Source organism: Arachis duranensis, chromosome 1 (assembly GCF_000817695.3).
Source record: "Arachis duranensis cultivar V14167 chromosome 1, aradu.V14167.gnm2.J7QH, whole genome shotgun sequence".
NCBI lineage: Eukaryota > Viridiplantae > Streptophyta > Magnoliopsida > Fabales > Fabaceae > Arachis > Arachis duranensis.
This window is the reverse complement of record NC_029772.3, coordinates 70656664-70657745: the sequence shown is the minus strand read 5'-3', so window position 1 is coordinate 70657745 and position 1082 is coordinate 70656664.

The following is a 1082-nucleotide window of genomic DNA, read 5'->3' as shown; positions in this document are numbered from 1 at the left end:
GCCCAGCCTTCAGGAGTTTGAAGCTCGTCACAGTCATTCAATCCTTGAATCCTACTCAGAATACCACAGACAAGGTTTAGACCTTCCGGATTCTCTTGAATGCCGCCATTAATTCTAGCTTATACCACGAAGATTCCGATTAAGGGATCCAAGAGATAAACATTCAAGCCTTGTTTGCTTGTAGAACGGAAGTGGTTGTCAAGCACGCGTTCATAAGTGAGAATGATGATAAGCGTCACATAATCATCACATTCATCATGTTCTTGGGTGTGAATGAATATCTTAGAACAAGAATAGGCTGAATTGAATAGAAGAACAATAGTAATTGCATTAATACTCGAGGTACAGTAGAGCTCCACACCTTAATCTATAGTATGTAGAAACTCCACCGTTGAAAATACATAAGAACAAGGTCTAGGCATGGCCGAGAGGCCAGCCCCCATAATCTAAGAACTAGACGTCCAAAGATGATCTAGAGATCTAAAGTGATCAAAAGATTAAAATACAATAGCAAAAGGTCCTATTTGTAGAGAACTAGTAGCTTAGGGTTTACAAAGATAAGTAAATGACATAAAAATCCACTTCCGGGCCCACTTGGTGTGTGCTTGGGTTGAGAATTAAAGCATTTTCGTGTAGAGACTCTTCTTGGAGTTAAACGCCAGCTTTTGTGCCAGTTTGGGCGTTTAACTACCATTCTTGTGCCAGTTCCGGCATTTTACGCCAGAATTCTTGAGCTGACTTGGAACGCCTGTTTGGGCCATCAAATCTTGGGCAAAGTATGGACTATTATACATTACTGGAAAGTCCCAGATGTCTAATTTCCAACGCAGTTAAGAGCGCGCCAATTAGGCTTCTGCAGCTCCAGAAAATCCACTTCGAGTGCAGAGAGGTCAGAATCCAACAGCATCTGCAGTCCTTTTCAGCCTCTGAATCAGATTTTTGCTCAGGTCCCTCAATTTCAGTCAGAAAATACCTGAAATCACAGAAAAAACACTCAAACTCATAGTAAAGTCCAGAAAAGTGAATTTTAACTAAAAACTAATAAAAATGTAATAAAAACTAACTAAAACATACTAAAAACA